Source organism: Anthonomus grandis, chromosome 1 (assembly GCF_022605725.1).
Source record: "Anthonomus grandis grandis chromosome 1, icAntGran1.3, whole genome shotgun sequence".
Lineage (NCBI taxonomy): Eukaryota > Metazoa > Arthropoda > Insecta > Coleoptera > Curculionidae > Anthonomus > Anthonomus grandis.
In genome coordinates this window covers 44,785,042-44,802,516 of record NC_065546.1, presented here as the reverse complement: position 1 = coordinate 44,802,516, position 17,475 = coordinate 44,785,042, and the positions used below count along the sequence as shown (strand labels likewise).

The 17,475-nt window shown below is 30.2% G+C and overlaps 1 pseudogene; it reads right to left on the bottom strand.

Annotated features, from left to right (window-relative positions):
* Nucleotides 1-1,404: 1,404 nt before the first annotated feature.
* Nucleotides 1,405-12,808, bottom strand: LOC126734534 (uncharacterized; annotated as a pseudogene).
* Nucleotides 12,809-17,475: the final 4,667 nt, after the last annotated feature.

Here is a 17,475-nt window from a genome sequence, read left to right as displayed (position 1 = left end):
GGAAGAGGATTTCAAGGACTTTAATAAAGCCAGTGACACTATGTTAAATACTTCGAAACTTAACATTTCTTCGGTCTGTTGGATGAGAGTCTCACATGAAAAGCCTGGCAAAGTTTTTACTAAACCATCATTTAGTGACTTGCAAGAGTGGACAATATGTAATGTTATAAATAAAGGAAGAAAAGTAGAAGATCTGAAAAGTATGAATCTCGAGCAACTAAATTGCAAAAATAAAATATCAAAAGAAAAACTAAAAAATTTAGAAGATATGATGGACTATATTCCTCTCAAACATCTGCCTTTTTACGACAAACTTATAGAGAAGACACATCAAGCTTTGGATATCCAAACGCCTTCTACCAGTACCTAATGAAGTGACATAAGCAACGAGCTTAGATCCTTTTTGCAAACAGATAATATTGGCTCTTAGATACCTTTAAGGATGTTTCATTTTCTTTTGTGTTTTTTTTTAAATTTCATGCATTCGCTTTAAGTTTATTTTCATGTTAGTATTTTATATTATAATACTGTATAAACTAACAAAACTAAAATAAAGAAAATATATACCTCAGTGGTTTTATTAAGATTTTAAAGTGTTTTTACCGATTTTCTCAAACTTTAGCTTTTTTGCACTTAGACCCTTTAGAAGTTATGCTCTTCAAATATAGGTCAAAGTCTTCATTTCTTTTGTACCCTATGAACGGACTTGAATTAATAAAGCACCGAGACAAGACAATATAACACCTTTCTTAATTAAAAATATTTAAATCCTAATAGTGAAACCATTGCTGTATATATTCAATAAATCATTTGAGACCGGCATAGTCCCAGATCTTTGTAAGGCCTCAAATATTAAGCCGTTTTTTAAGGGAGAGGATAAGCAACTAGCTACAAACTACCGTCTTATCTCACTTCTTCATTTTCTAAAATATACGAAAAACTACTTAAAACTAGAATAATGAGTTACTTAAATAAAAATAATATCTTACGGAACAATCAATTTGATTCAAGACAATCGCAGTACGGATGATTTATTAGAACTAGTGACAATAAATATATTTATTGACTTCGGCAACTTTATTCCATCTATGGGAATATTTTCAGACTTAAAGAAAGCATTTGACACCGTGGACTACACTCTCCTATTTAAAAAAATTATTGGGCTTTAGGGGCTTTGACATTTAAACTACTAAAAAGCTAACTTGCAGGTCCAACACAAAGAGTAACTGTTGGAAGACACATGAGTTCTGAAAGCCTATTAGAATGCGGGGTTCCGCAAGAAACAATGTTGGGTCCCAATCTATTCTTAATTTATATAAACGATGTGTTGGATATAGTCCTGAACTTAGCCCTGTTCTTGGGTGAAAGAGGTGAAAAATAAATGTTGTAAGCACTTCAAAATCATCAATGAAATAAGTTCAAATCCGTTCTAAACTCGACAAATATCACATAAAGTCGCTGAAATATAAAAAAAAAGTTTCACGAAAATGTATAACATACATCGTCCCTCTAATGCCAAAACCGCGAATGTGCAAATTTGTAGTTTTGAGAAAACCTCCATTTAATATTAGAATGAGCCCTAAAAATATACCCTTTTTTTTAGAGCGCTGATGTATAATTAGGATTGGTCACTGTTCAAGTTAGAAATTAAATTTATATTGATTTTTAATTTTTTTATTTATTTTCTTTAAGAGAGCACATTTATTATTTTGGCATATAGGCGAAAAATTGAAAATGTGCACATTCGTATGGTTTTGGCATTGAGGGGACGACATGACTTTCAAATTTTTTTAATACCTTACCATACGAAATAAAGACAATCAAAAATCAAAATTTAAACAACTTTGTAAAACTTATATAAAATCACTTGATTTTATTTATCTTAAAAGTTGCTTTTCGTAAACATTTACTAGTTACTCGTACTAAAGAAAAAATGAGATAATGTTTACTATTTTTATATCAGAGTAAAAATATTATAAATCTTTGTTTGTTGCATTATTTTAATGTAAGTAATATTTTTCTTGTATGTTTCTAGATGTAAGTATTGCAAAAGGATTTTAATTAAATATTTTTTATCATATTTATTTAAACTATTTTAATTTAAACGCGCTGGTAGTTGTGCTGCCTTAGTAGTGTTTTCTGTGCTTGTTAAAATTCTCTAGCATTATTATTATTATTGTACCATTTCTGTTAATTTTTAAAAAAGCTGATAATTATTATTTATTACATTTATATTAATAAAAAATATGAATAAGAAGAAGATTAATTTTTTTCTTCCAGGCAGTTACAGAACCAATATCTCAGATCGTTTAACGCTTTAAAGCTTAAAATGTAGATTTAATTGCCTGGAAGTAATTATTTTAAATAATTTTCCTTGAAAAAATCAACACCTCAAATCGTAAACAATTAGTTAATCTGACAAATTTTATATATTGCTATCATTACCGATTACTAATAATTAAAAAGTGATTATCTTTACATATCTATATAATATTAATTTTCCTCACGCTTATTTATAAATCCGTGATATCACTTATTGTTGTTTAAAATTTAATCTTTATTAATGATTATTCTTAATATTAAATTGAATAAGAAAGTCAAGTTTTTACTTTTAGATATTACGATATAACCACAAATGTGTATTAAATATTACACGTTTTATGGTGTCAGTATCAATAATGGAATTCTTCTAGGTGAAACTGTAAAAAAACCTCCTTCAGAGTCATATACGTCATTCACATAAAACTCTGAGTTCTTATCTGCATCTTTTTCTATGACATGGTTAATTATAATGAAGTTAACCTTATAAATAACAAAAGAGGAAACAAGACCTAATAAAATGTAAACTGCTTATCGTGAATCGTATTTATGTACTTTAAGCAAATTTAGTCTCTTTTGAGCGTCACCAAGGGCTACCGATTGATGATACGAACACAATGGCGCATTATTCATTACTTTCGGTTTCTTCTTCCAAGACCAAAAACGGTTTGCATAAGAAATTTATTCAATCTGGCCAATGATGATGGTATATTGAATATAAGTAGCACATCTCTTGTAACTAGTTTACAAGGTCCGAACGTTGTTTGTTTTGTTGAAAAAAAAATTTTTTGTCAGAGGTTCGAACTCAGAGACAGACATTTGTTTAAATTATTTATTCAATTATCGTGGTGTTAGTGTGCATATTCTGTGAAATAGTTGTATACAGATCGTGTTTTCATTCGTTACTTATAGGAAACCGCATAGAGGCGAAATTTCGCAACGTCGCGCGTGTACGAGTTCCTGCGACAGAGCACCGCCCCGGCCGGCCCAATGACGGGATAAGTAAACATCTGACTTTCGTGGGAGCTGCGTCGTTTGGCGACAAAATGTCCCAAAATATTACGCGAAAATCCAGGCATTTTAAAAATATTTATTCTAATGCGGGTTTTACAGACATAACAATGTGTAAAACCCGCATAGAATTGTAATCTTAAAATGTTTAATATGCTGTGTTTTGCATAATAAAAATTAAAGCGTTATTCTAATAAAAAATAAAATATCAACTCTGATAAATATATAATAAAAAATCAGAAATAAAACTCTAATAAACAAACTTAACAACATATAATTTTTTAAATATAAGGGTCAAATAAACCGCCTTCTTTCGCTAAACAAAAACTTAACCTATCGTAAAAGCTATTTCGCACCTCCAAAAGAGTTTCAGGTAAAATGGAATTGGCACCTTCGACAATTTTATTTCGCAACTCCTCTAAATTTGTTGGCCTACTAAATTCAAGCTTGTAAATGGTCTGCTTAAGGTAACCCCACAGATAAAAGTCATTTGGAGACAAATCTGGAGATCTAGGAGGCCATTTAATATCGCCAGTCCCACTAATAAGGCGGTTAGGAAAAGTATTTGTTAAAAATTCTTTTACCCTAGCCGCGTTATGAGCAGGACAGCTATCTTGCTGAAAATAAACCGATCCCAGATCTACATTAGGTAGGATTTGAATGATAGGACGAACTTGGTTTTGCAGCAACTCAAGGAACTTTTGGGCGTTTAAAGTGCCATCAATAAAAAATGGCCCTATAACATTGTCGCCCAAAATACCTGCCCAAACATTCAATTTCTGAGGATACTGGGTACGAAACTGAAAACTTCTGTGTTCGTTTTCCTGAGACCAATAACGAACAATGGAAGGATTATGTTTGCCATGTAATGGAAAAGAAGATTCATCAGAAGACAAAATATTTTTTTAAAAATTTTCGTTTTCATTTGCCTTTTCCATCATGGTTTTACAAAATTCCATTCTTCGCTACTGGTCTTCAGGAAAATATTTCCTGAGTTTTTGAATACTTAAAACATTTGTACCCATATTTTTTCCAGATACCAGCAACAATTTTATTGCTCATTCCCAGTTTCTCTCCAACACTTCTAGTGGACCGTGTCAAAACAAGTTCTAGGGTACTGCAAACCATTTCTTCCCGCCGTTCTATATCCTGGACCACTTCAACAGGTGGTTCTTGACGTTTTATATGGCATTTTTTACAATCTTAAAGACAAAAAGATGTCTCAAAATTTGTAACCACATTTAAAACCGCTTTTGCACAAGGAATCGGTCTATTCTCAAATGTCACTGAAAACAAATCTCTACATTGTACTGCCGAATTGCCTCCATAAAACCATTTAATCAGTTGAACTCTTTCGGAAGGGGTATAAACAGCCATAGTGAAAAAAACACGAAAATAAAGCTCAAAAATTATTAATGCAACGTGCAGTAACACAGCAAAGTGAGGCCTGCTAACTCCCGGTTCAAAAAATAAAAACGAAAAATTCCGCCGCCTGCAAGCCGCAACCAAGCGGTGTTGCCATTATTTTGGGTAATACGTAGCTCACGATAATACGATCTGTATAGTGTTTTTACTACAATTTTTTGAAATTTAATAATTTTTCACTGAATTATTTCGGCTTAAGATTTTTCTAAAAAGATATGCCAGATCTCGCATCACTACAAATGTTGTAGTCCAAATTTATCTACAAAAAATGGAAAATACGGACCAGACTTCTCATCACGCACAAATCATTTTTTACTGTCATGCAATGTTTTGTTTATAAATTATACTAAAAAGACTTGAAATCACCAGGTACAATCACTATAGACACATTTTTTTTACGGAATATTTTATAAAGGCTATTAAAGGGCAAACCCAATAGATCAACAGTAGAGCCAGTGCTACGAAGTTGTTTCTAAATATTTTTCTTAAAGTTCTGCAAGTTGTAATGTTTGGGAAAGTGCGAACCTGCTTTAGGAGTTGATTTTACAAACTTGCACTTCTCCATAAAAAGGAGTTCCGATATAGCGACGTTCTACAAGTCTGCAAATGCACTCGATATTTATGAGTCGCAATTTGCATCTGCGCGTTGAGTGTGTATAGCTCTAGATGTATGGGTCGATAATGGTATCAGTAAAACAGATCTGCGAAACAACGAGTTAGGTCTACCAACTTCTTTCTATGCGCCAAACTGTCCAAGATTCTAGTTATATCTGAATCTCCTATAAGACGAGCCTATATAAGAGAGCTATATATCTTCTATTTAAAGGAGATGAACAAATCTGAGCTTTATAAAGCATGAAAAGCTGTTGCAGTATACAGTATGTTTCAAATTCAATCCTTAACATGGAGATCTTTAAATCTATAAAAGATACAAACATGGTTAAATTGCGGCATGGTTAAATTAACTTGAGAATTTTTAAGCTTAACAAAATGCTGTTTAAAAAATTTTAAAATTCCAAATGGTTTTGAATATATCCGAAGAAATTTTAAAAAATCAATTTTATTTTTTCTCATCCGATTTTAAAATAATTTGCACTTTTCATTGCCACTTTTTTCGTGCTACATGATGATGTTTTTAGATTTTTAATACGACCTTTCGTCTTTTGCCAACTATCATCAATTCTGTTTTTTCTTATTGGCGCTTTATTGGATTTTTACATTTTTAAAATCTGTGCAAAGTTACCTTTTTAACAATGTATCACAAGTTATGTTTATTTTTTCCAAAAATCTGCATTTTTGGAAAAAAAATTTAACTTGCCACTGAAGCTGACAAGACAATATATAAACTATCAGAAATATCACACGTTTTAAATATTTCTATGTTTTGTTAGTATTCTAGTCAAAACTGGCAGTTATTTTACGAATCATTAGCAATATATGATTTAAATTTATTATAAATGTAATATGAACCGATGAAAGTACATTTACAAACTGTGGCATTTTCCAAACTCATTGGAAGCCAAAATAATCCCCGACATTTTCGAGAAATTATTATTATTTCGAAAAATGGATGTTTTAATTTTAATGTTGTCGGCCCCGGCAGCGCGGTGGGTATATGTATACCTGCCTAGCAGTCGTGTGGCCCTGGGTTCGAGTCCCAGACTTGGCATGGTCGTTTGTGATGTCCGATTCAGTTTAAATACTAAAAAATTATAGAGGCTTTTCGTGACGAAATGTGCTCAGCACAAGGTCAATAAATGAATTAAAAAAAATAATAATAATTTTAATGTTTTAAAGTAGGTTTTTCTTTTCAGTCGTTAAAGTCAGAATTTCTAAATTTTTGAAATAAATTTTAACATTTTCCGAATCTTTTTTCGAGCATTGTTATATTATTCCAGGCATTTGGAATAAAATCTTGTTTTATTCCTGAACCTTAGGGTAATTTTCCGCGTGTTTGAAGTATTTAAAATAATTTTTCTTTTAGGATAAGTTTTTAATTTCAAAAACTTGAATTTTTTTTCTTTTAATTTTTCAGATTTTTCAAACATCCTTACAATATTCTAGATATTTGGAATAAAATATAATTTTATTTAATAATTTTATTAATTATCACGTCTTCCAACTATTTCAAATAATTTTTTTTAAATTTTGATGTCTTAGGATAATAATTTTAGGATATTTTTTGTCTTAGGATAAAATTTAGGATAGGTTTTTGTTTCAAATTTTGCTTTTCAGAATTTTTTAAATTCTTAAAATTTCCAGATTTTTTTCATATTTATTATATTATTCCAGGCTTTTGGAATAAAATCTAGTTTTATTCTAAAAGTTTGAAATCATTTTCCACGTCTTCCAGGTATATCAAATCACTTTTTTTTTAATTTTAATATTTGAAAATGATTTAGTTTTGAATTTGGGAAATTGGTATGTTTTTGGATTTTCTTATAGTTTTCCAGATTTATGAAGTAATTTTTTTATTATTTCAGGAATTTAAAATAAAGTTTTGTTTTATTCCTGAACTTTAGGGTCATTTTCCATATGTTTCAAGTATTTTAAATAATTTATCTTACAATTTTAGTGTTCTAACATAATTTTTTGTTTTCAATTTTTAATTTTACACTTTTTGGAAGTTATAACATATTTCAGATTATTTCAGTATTTTTATGATATTCCAGGCATTTGCATTAAATCATATTTTATTTCAAGATTTTGAACTATTTCAGATATTTTTTTTTAATTTTAATGTTTTAGGATAAGTTTTTATTTCAAATTTTGCATTTCAGAATTTTTAAAATTCTTAAAAATTTCCAGATTTTTTGGATATTTTTATATTATTCGAGGCATTTGGAATAAAATCTAATTTTATTCCAGGAGTTTGAAATCATTTTCCACGTCTTCCAGGTATATCAAATCACTTTTTTTTAATTTTAATATTTTAAAATAGGTTTTGGTTTTCAATTTTAGAATTTTTGAAATAACTTATAACAGTTTCTAGAGGTTTTAAGTATTTCTATATTATTCCAGGCATTTGTAATCAAATTTTGTTTTATTTCAAGATTTTGAGGTAATTTTTCCATGTCATGCAGATATTTGCAACATATCTATAAGATTGCAATATAATGTTTTTATTTAATTTAGCGCTATTGCGTTTTGCGTAAGTTTTTTTTTCGAATTTGGGAAATTGGCATGTTTTTAGATTTTCTTATAGTTTTCCAGGTTTATGAAGTAATTTTTTTATTATTTCAGGAATTTAAAATAAAGTTTTGTTTTATTCCTGAACTTTAGGGTCATTTTCCACATCTTTCAAGTATTTCAAATAATTTTTCTTTTAATTTTAATGTTTTAGGATAAGTTTTGTTTCCAATTTTTAATTCCAAAAATTTGAATTTTTTTAATAATCCAGATTTTCCGAGCATTCTTACAATATTCCAGGTATTTGAAATAAAATATAACATTATTCCTAGATCTCAGGGTCATTTTCCACATCTTCCAAGTATTTTAAATAATTTATCTTTTAATTTTAGTGTTCTAAAATAATTTTTTGTTTTCAATTTTTATTTTCACAACTTTTGGAAGTTATAACATTTTTCAGATTTTTTAAGTATTTTTATGATATTCCAGGCATTTGGATTAAGTTTTATTTTATTCCGGGACTTTGGGTCAATTACGTCTTCCAACTATTTCAAATAATTTTTCTTTTAATTTTAATGTTTTAGAATGTTTTTGTTTCAAATTTAAGATTTTTTAAATATTTTTATATTATTCAAGCCAGGACTTTCGAATCATTTTCCACGTCTTCCAGGTATTTCAAATCACTTTTATTTAAATTTTAATATTTTAAAATAGGTTTTGGTTTTCAATTTTAGAATTTTTTAAATAACTTTTAACAGTTTCCAGAGCTTTTGAGTATTTCTATATTATTTACCAGGCATTTGTAATTAAATTTTGTTTCATTCCAAGATTTTGAGGTAATTTTTCGATGTCATGAAGATATTTGCAATATATGTATAAGATTTCAATATAATGTTTTTATTTAACGCTATTGCGTTTTTAAGTTTCTTTTAAATTTGGGAAATTGGCATGTTTTTGGAGTTTCTTATAGTTTTCCAGGTTTATGGAGTAATTTGTTAAATATTTGAAGCAATTAAAATAAAGTTTTGTTTTATTCCAGGCTTTTAGAATCAGTTTTTCTATTTTCCAGACGCTTGGAGTGTTTTATTACGACTTAACAGATTCTTAACGTAATTCTGTAGGTTTTTTAAATAACTGCTGCATGTACGACTGGTGTATCCCAAGTTAAGAGGCGACAGAAGGTTTCAACTTAGTTTTCCTTATTGTGAGATTTAAATGAAGAAGAGAGGGTTTTTTCGGACTAAAATGAAGGTGAAATCTGTGAATGTTAACAAAGCAAAATAAAAATCATATTTATCTCAATTTTCTGTAAAAAATATACGAAACAAACAAGCATTCTTACCTCACTTTTTAAATTTTTTTTACACACTTAATTCACTTAACCAACACTTTTGGAGGTCCAGCCGGCTTTTTTTCACACTGTGGTAACCTCTAAAACGCCGGTTGTTTTACGGCAGAACAGCACGCGGATGCAACAGATTAGGTCGGTTGGTGTGACGCCGGTGAGCGTCGCGACGCTAACTTAACTCTGCCGTCGCTGACAAATAAAAAAAAAACTCTTTTCCCTGCCCTTGGGCAGGCGCCCTGCTTGCACCGGATAAATAACGAGTAAAGGGTCTACCTTCTCCCTCCCAAGTGCGTATATGAAGAAGAGAAAGCAGCAGCATCCCGACTGCATGGATATTTCAATGAATGTTATATTTGGTCCTTATTAAACGTTCTATTGTTAATTTATGTTATTTTACTGGCATTTTCTTATTCGCGCAATTTGCATTGAATCTTCTTTTGCTGCTGAATGTTTTAAATGAAACTATCAAAATAGAAGAACAGCCTGAGGTATATTATTTAATGAAGTATTTGGATATTAAAGTTTCATGCATATTGTCTGAGCCCGAAGAACTTACATTATAAAATCCGTTTGCTGTAAGATCCAAGCAGCAGGCATCAGGAGGGGCTTTTAACTTCTTTATCATAAATTTCCCTATTCCATGCGCCAGCCCCTTTTGATATAAATCTCATATAAAATGCCAACAGACGGTCTGTTTTTTCCCTGTAAAATTACCAAAAAATAAGACTAAAAGAACAAAGAAAACCAACGAATGGCTTCCAGTGCATAAAAATATTAAAACTAACGTTTAAATCCTAAAAAAAATAATTAAACTACCTTAAAATGGTACTGTTTGAAGATAAAACTAACTGAATAAAAATTGGTTTTAAGTACCGCCAAAAAGAAAATAATTTCAGTTCAAGTAATTTTAAATAATGCTTCCAAATGTCTTTAATAAAATCTACCTTATACCTGAAGAAAATGATTCATTGATATTTCTAACCTCCCGATATTTCAGACATTTTTCTTTTCCTGATGACACGCAGCTCCTCATTGCAATTGTTAGATAAAGTTATTCAAATTCTCTTAGAAAATCGCCAGTACTGTTTTAGTAGCTGGAACCGTTCATAGCTGGTCTAACTAATATTGGCTACTGATCAACGCCTTAATCTCTTCCAGAATCAGATACAGTCTTCTAAATTACATCCTAGTGGAAAAAAGATAAATATAGACCTGGAAAATCCTATTTGACTTATCGAGAAATTCTTCAGTAAGAAAATCAGTTTACACCTGAAACACGATAACACTAAATAATTGAAATTCCTATCTGGATTTAAATTTCGGTTTCTAAAAAAACAATTATCAAGCAGTAATTCATTCGTTTGACGATTTGGCATTAATATGGTTGCGATTTAATTCGTTGGAGTTTCTTCAGTGAAATTATCAGTAAGGCATTTTCTGGTGAAGAACTTTGCAGTCTTAATTTGAAGCGTATAAAAGCAAAACCAGACATTTGACATATAAGCCATTTTGAGTAAAACGGGAAAAACCTGCCAATTTTTACCTAATTAACTTCCGGTTTTGAATAAAATATTTGAAATTTTGGTAGCTAATAATATTGTATTACTTATAAAAATATACCTTATCAGTAAAAAAATATCTTGAAAAAAAAAATGGATATGTGTTTTGCACCTTAGACCAGTAAATATCTGCTTTTGCATCTTATTTTTTTTTCTGTTGTGATTATTTTCTTAATGAGACTAGAGAATAAAATTAAAAAAAAAAGTTTCTTTATTATTATAAAATTTATAATTAAAAAAAATTCTATGGTGTCAAAAAATAATAAGCCTTTGCAATAAAACAAAAACGAATTTTAAAGGTAATGCTTTTATTAAACAAAATAACAAAATTTATATTCTTAAATCTTCATCCTCATTATCAGAGATAATCTCCTCTTCAGGGTCCTCTAGATGATCTAGATCATGAGGGTTTTCAAAATCAAATGCTTGTTTGAAAAAATTAAGGTGTTCGTCAGTCTGTGTGCACAGTCTTCCTCATAGTGCTTAGCTAATAAAGCAGATATGCTTTTGATTTTATCAGGTTTTAAGCTCCTGCCTACCCTTAATTGTTGCAAATTAATTTGAGAGATTTTCTTTCCCCTTTTACAAAGACTCTTGGCATCAGAAATATTATTTTTATAAAATGGTTCACCTTTCATCAAAACTAACCCATTACTAATTTTTTTAAATATTAGTCTTTTCGATGGTTGAAACCGAAAATGCCAGGTTGCAGGAGTTTTAACCACTTTTTGTACTTTAGTCTTGCAGTCAAAAACTGAGTAATCTTCTCCCATCTTTAACACTGTGGAATATTCTTTTATAATATTGATGTAAGTTTCTGGATCAATAATAGTGGAACATTTTTTCACCTTTCTTTCAATTTGAGTAAATACTCAAATTGAAATCAAAACAATGGGAAATATAAGTTCTACACATTTCACATTGGGGGGAGAACAGCATTGCAGCCAGTATTGAATCATCCCAACTATTGTGGTATTCTTATTTTGCCCCCCACAAACATCGGCTACTAAACGTACTTGCTCGATCTCTTGATTAAAACTGAAATGTTTAAGAGTGTTAAAAACGGCGGAAACTATCTCATATGAATGATTTTACTGTTTGAGGGTTAAGACTGGACTTTGAATATCCACTTACTACAGTAAAATTATAGAGGTTGATCTGCATACTAAAATAACAAGCTTGGTCTGGAATTTTTGGCAGTCAAACGAAAATATTTCAATTCTGGGATTGGTATCTCTTAGCAAGTCATAAAATGCTTTGTTGCGTAGTTTGTGTACACGCTGTTCTGTTATTGTCTTTACATTTTCGTGTGGATCGGTGATTTTTTTTATTTTCTCCGAAAATTGTAGACATTTGGAACAAACATCAACTTTTGGTCATCCAAAGCCAATGTTGTACTTTCGTACAAAATTATATCTGAAAAAACACTGTTTGACTTTTAACTGTTCGTTCACTTTTGAATTATACATCTTCCACAATTTCACTATGTTCAGTTCACAAGGTAAGTATCTTCTAATAACTGTTTGATTCCTCGCGTAATGAGTCTCACAACAAGTTATGGATTCAATAAAATGCTGTACGGCCTGTTTTTTATGGGCTGATTTGTTTGAAACACAGTCTCCTCCCCTTCTTTCAACTGGTAAAACACCTGTCTCGTGATATTGTTTCAGTATTCTTTCAATTCGATTTTTTCCAACACCCAGTATAGCCACAAATGTCTTTTTACAAACAGAAATTTGTCCTTTTGGAGTGATAATTTTGTACTGCACACTGACTGTCTTTGGTTTATTTCGAACATTTTCTTTAATTTTGAATTGACCACACGTGGGAAATTCAGAAAGGCACTTTCGTGAATATCTAAAAACGAAAATTGTCGCTATAGAATGCACTAATAAAAAATTCTTAAGTAAACATACGTTTTTATTTTGGATTTTTCTCTTTTCCATTCCTGCTTATTAACCAGTCTTTTTCGACCCTTGCCTGCTGGACTAGACTCAATAGTAATGTCACTATCCATGTCGTCATGTACTTTTTTTACTAAATAATTTTTTTTCGCTTGAAAAATCTTACAAAATTATTTTATTATACTCTTTGTCGTACCACGTTTTACCTCAAACTGATTAATTTGGAAAAATAATGGCGCCACGCTGCTTGCAGGTCCACGTGACTAGACAAAGTCACGCTTTGATTGGCTAAAAAGCAAATGTCTGCTTTTGCACCTAGGGGGCTCACATAAATGTCTGCTTTTGCATCTAATGCTAGATTTAAATCATGAATAAAGGCTTTAAAATGTCTACTTATGCACCTGATGGTGACAAAATCATATTGTCAACAACTTTTCTATATAAAATCCATCTTTAACTAATTTTTTTGGAAAATGTCAAATGTCTGGTTTTGCTTCTATACGCTTCATTTGATATATGCCACTACGTCTTCCTCTATTTCCTTGTCTTTTCCTTTCTTTTCTTCTTCTTCCTCTTTAATAAGAAAAAGAAACTTCAATTTGTCTAATGGTTCAGAATGTTACATGTGGCCTTCCTTCTGAAATTCTTGGTACCTCTAGAAAATTTTCTCTTATTAAATATATCAACTTGAAACTGGTTTTTGAAAAACCGAGATCCAGGAAATTATCCAGAGAAACTCCAAGTGGCTTCTCTGGCCATGATCCGAACATTTCCTAATCAGTAACTACATTTCTTGTGTTTCTTTTTGAATTTTATTAAATAGAAAAGAAAAAAATAGTATAACAACTTAAGTTGAAGTTTCTGTTAGTACAGTGTGTAAGACAATACGACAAGAACAGTACTATTCTTATCATTATTAACGGGTACAAGTGATACAACCTAAAGATCATCCTAGAAGAGTTCCACAGCATTCATGTTTGGGCAGTAGAAATCTTAATAGATATAATTTCCAATATAGGTTTTGACTAAATGTTTGAGCTGGTATGGTAAACAGCATGCTTATGGGAGCCTATTTTTTTCCACCTCGACTAATCGGTGAAATTTGACACAATTTTTAGAAGATGTTCCTCTAAATGTGAGACAGAATAGGTCGTGAACGAAAAAGTTCATGAACATCTAAATAGTGAGTTTCCAAATAGATGGATAGGGTGCAATGGACCCATTTTTTGCCTTCCTCGCTCCCCAGATCTAACGCCTTGGGATTTTTTCTGTGAGACTATTTAAGAAAGTTGATGTATCATGATGAAGCAGTAGATACTCCAGAGGAGTTTCAGGAGCGTATTGAACATCCTCGGGATTTAATTCGTAGATACCAGAATTTGTGAAGTTGAAGTTAGAAGAAGCTTGTAAAGAATCGTTAATTCGCCAAGCAATATTATGTGTTAATTGCACAAATGGTGACAATTTTGAATAATTTTTGTTAAAACGAAGTGAAGTAAATTTCTTAATATGCAACTTTTATATAGGATACTTTCGGTATATTAACTTCTTTTGACGAGTTCTACAAGGTGTTAAATATATGGCTCAACTTTAAAAACACCTCAAGCAAAATAATAAGTGATTAAAAAGTGGCTTTAAAAACGTACAAATAATATTATAAAATAGGTTGTAGTATATAGGCTATATATCTTCATAAAATACCAAATAATAATTTTAAGTGCCTAGAAAAATGAAACTATTTTAACGGATTTAAATGTGCTTCAATTGCCTGGATAAATGAAATAATTTTAGTTGAAATATGTCTACAAAAATGGGTTTTAAGGTTAAAACAGTTTAAAAAAAATGGGTTGAAGTGCCAGGAACAAAGTCAATAAGCTTCAACTACCTTCAAACCAAATTAAATAATTTAACTACCTCAAAAATATTTAAGAAAACTTGATGCTTGAACTGTTATTATAAATAAAATAAACAATTGTCTTCTAGTCTTAAAAAAAACAAAGCGTTTACTGCTAGAAGAAAAATAATAAGTAAATAAAAAGCTTAAGCAAATAAGTAAGGACAAGAGATTAGAAAACATTTAAAAAAGTGGCATAAAACACTAAAAGATTGTTTCAAGTTGTGACAAAAATCATTTTACGGATTTAATGACTACAACTGCTGGTAAAAATAAAATAATTTAAGCTGAAACCATTAAAAAAATGGTTGTAAGTGCCTGGAATAAAGTTAATAAACTCAACTACCTTAAAACCCAATAAATTAGATTCAATTACCTGGACTAATTATTAGAAAAGCCTAGGCATTATCTGAAATGCTTGAACTAATCTCTTCGTGTGTCAGGAGATAATTAAAAAATACTTTGAAATAGTTTTAATATCCTGAAAAAGTACAAATAAAGTAGGTATTAAGAACACTTTAAAAGAGTGGCTTGAACTACCCGAAAAGAAACTTTTTTATTGTCTGAAGAAATAGCTTTTACGTACATAAACAGCTGCCTTAAAATCAACCAAAAAAATGCTGTGGTTTTTTTGGTTACAAAAAATACTTTCTGTGTCTAAAAAAAGGTAAAAAATACCTTGAATTACCTGAGTAAAAAAAACTACTTTAAAAGCTAAAAAATTGGCTTTAACTGCCTGAAAAAAGACTAATAAATTTAACTTCCCTTAAAACTCAAAAGAATAGCGACAAGTGCCTGACTCCTAATTTTGCAAAATATTTAATTAAAAAGTGGTTTCACGGGTATAGAAAATATTAAAAACTGGAAATATCTGCAAAAAAACAAAGAATAGTTTCAAAAGCCTGGAAAAAAAGCTTTATTAATGAACCTTAATGTACTTTAAGTTCTGGGAAAAATTGAATTGCCTGGAATATGTAGTACGCCCTAAAACCCAGAAAATGCTTCAATTAAAAAAAGACTAGGATTTAACTACCCTAGAAACTTAAAAGCATGGCTCTAAGTGCATAGTAAAAATAATTGCTTTAAAGGCTTTCTTCTAAAGGGCTTTCTATGCCTCCAAACTAAACTATTGGCAAAGAAAAAGCCTTAAAAAATAAGCAATTAAAAACAGGTTTGCCAAACATAGAAAAACTATTAGAAAGTAGCTTCAGCATCATAGAAATTTATTAAAAACTATTTAAAAAAGGCAAAATTAAGACAATTTTAATTAATCGAAAATTGTCTGGGTTTGAATTAAGAACAAATTAAAATATATCGTGAAAATCTGAAAAATCTGAACTGTCTTAAAACTCCAGAAGGTTGGCTTTAATTATCTGGAAACAAAATTTAATTGCTTAAAAGAGTAGCTTTCTGTGTCTGAAAAACAAAACCTTGAACTTCCTGTTTAAAAAAAAAACATTGACTGGTTTCAGGTCTTCAAAAAAAGATGGAAGTTACTGCTTTAAAAGTAACCATTTGTCTTTCATATTGTCCTATGGTTGGAACCTTTTGTGTGACGCTCAAATTACGAGACAGTTTTACCACTAACCAAAACTCTTTATTTGTACTCTCGATACGTGTTTCATTAACATTGTTAGCATCTTCGAGAGAAGATTACTACTTCAGCACAGTAAAACAGCTTTCTGAAATCTCCTCCCGAAGATGCTAACATCGTTAGCGAAAGAAACACGAGTCGAGAGTACAAATAAAGAGTTTTGGTTAGTGGTAAAACTGCCTCGTAATTTATTTTGTAATTCATTTGTCTTCCACCTATCCGAGTAAAAGCTATCTGAAATTGTCTGTTTTCTTAAATTAAACTGAACGAATAATTCACTTTATTAAAACTCTGCAAATGTTGCCCTGGCTTATCTGTATCATCAAAACCAACAATATTCCTGTTCCCCAGAAAAACTCCTGCAAGACCCTGAACCAAAGCATGTCAACCCAATGCAATGTAAAGAGTTTCACAAACTTAATGACTCAAAGAAATCAGATAAAACGGCAAAAATCTTGACTAAAATGTATCTGACAAAAATTCAGTTATTTCATTATAGCCTTTTCCAACTAAGCAATCTTTAACACGTTTTTTAAAAAGTTTCCAGTTATCTATAACTTTCACATCTGCTAGAATATAATTAAAGAATTTTTTACCATAAAATATAATTATTCTTTTGATTAAAGAAGAGCATTAGGAAGAGCATTAGCTCGTCGACTGCTATATTCATGCATATTTGTTGTGTTCATGTTTCTAAATTTCTTATAAACCAGGCAAACAGATTTCAATATAAATAAGAAAGGTTAGCACAGCTGTAGAGATTTTCTTATATTCACATTATACAAACATATGATCGCTTTTTTTTGCGACAAAAAAAAAGCGAAAAGACAAAAACTCTACTAGATAAGTAATGGGTGTATGCACCCTAAAAACACAAACTAAAGCTTAAATAGGATTTAAATACCGAAAAATAAACATTTCTGGCCCTTTCAAAATAAACCTCTTCTGCTACCAACTTAAGAGCAAAACACTTTGCTGATATTTTTCGACACAACTGTGTGATATGATTTTCAAGTTTTATTTTATTATCAATAAAAAAACGTAAGAATTTATTTTTGTCAAGTTGTTTAGAATCTTATTTTCCACACACTATCCAAACTGTACTTAAAATTCATAACACTAGTTTGAGAAATATTTAAATACAGTTTGTAAGAATCACACGATTTCTTGATTTTATCAATATCTCTGTTAACTGTGCTATTTAGATTTCTTGCATTTGTGCCATGTATGTGCATTATATCAACTGAATATTTTCCTGAGATTCCAAGATTGGATATGTAAATAATATAAAT